The sequence below is a fragment of the Nilaparvata lugens genome, chromosome 6, assembly GCF_014356525.2.
Source record: "Nilaparvata lugens isolate BPH chromosome 6, ASM1435652v1, whole genome shotgun sequence".
NCBI lineage: Eukaryota > Metazoa > Arthropoda > Insecta > Hemiptera > Delphacidae > Nilaparvata > Nilaparvata lugens.
In genome coordinates, this window is record NC_052509.1 from 10,176,505 (window position 1) to 10,177,895 (window position 1,391).

The following is a 1,391-nucleotide window of genomic DNA, read 5'->3' on the forward strand; positions in this document are numbered from 1 at the left end:
GAAAGTTTATTTTTAGCCTTTGCACAACCTTCTAAGGTGAATCATATTTTCACTGTTGTTGTGCAAATCCAGCTCAACTAGTTATATGGAAGTTAGTGAATGTCTGGTTACTAAGAATTGTTAACTTTTGAAAAAATTGTGATTTACCGGTATACCTCTTCTAGAATTCCAATAACATTTTATTTAAGTGTGTTTAATAATATTTCTGGATATTTTCAGAGGGGATTGTCTATTGAATAGGGCCAAAAAAGTGATCATTGAACAGTGGTTGATACAATTTGAAAGAATCGTTTAAGGGTGGGATTTAAATGGGTGAGTTCTGAAATAAATTATGATTTATACTTTTTCTTGAATTCCAATAACATTTTATATAAGTGTGTTTAATAATATTTCTGGATATTTCAGAGGGGATTGTCTATTGAATAGGGTCGAAAAAGTGATCATTGAGCAGAGGTTGATGCAATTTAAAAGAGTCGTTTAAGGGTGTGATTTAAATGGGTGAGTTCTGAAATAAATTATGATTTATACCTTTTCTTGTATTCCAATAACATTTTAAGTGTGTTTAATAATATTTCTGGATATTTTCAGAGGGTATTGTCTATTGAATGGGGTCGAAAATAGTGATCTTTGAACAGTGGTTGATACAATTTAAAAGAAACGTTCAAAGGTGGGATCTAAATGGGTGAGTTCTGGAATAAATTATGATTTATACCTTTTCTTGAATTCCAATAACATTCTGATATCGAAGTGATTTCTGGATATTTTCAGAGAGGATTGTCTATTGAAGTGGAACTAAAAGAGTGATTTCTAAGTTGAAGAGACTTGAAAATGCTGTCAAAAATCCACTTTATTAATAAAGACAACATTTTAAGTTTCTTCAACTTTGGAAATCACTCTTTTAGTCCCACTTCAATAGACAATCCTCTCTGAAAATATCCAGAAATCACTTCGATATCAGAATGTAATTGGAATTCAAGAGAAGGTATAAATCATAATCTATTTCAGAAATCACCCATTTAAATCCCAACCTTAAACGATTCTTTTAAATTATGAAAAAGTTCCACAACATCAATATTCACGCTACAAACTTGATTTCTAAAGAATGGAATACACGATTTAGGATTGCTTGGAGTTAGGTTACGTGGGGTTTGAGTTAGGTTCATGGGTATAAACGACCCATAGAGTGGGTTTATGAGTGTAAACTACCCTTAAAGTAGGTTTAGAGTGGGTTCAGAGTGGGGTTCGAGTTAGCTATGGGTATAAACGACCCATAGAGTGGGTTTATAGGTGTAAACTACCCTTAAAGTAGGTTTAGAGTGGGTTCAGAGTGGGGTTCGAGTTAGCTATGGGTATAAACGATCCATAAAGTGGGTCTAAAGTTTAGAGTTAGG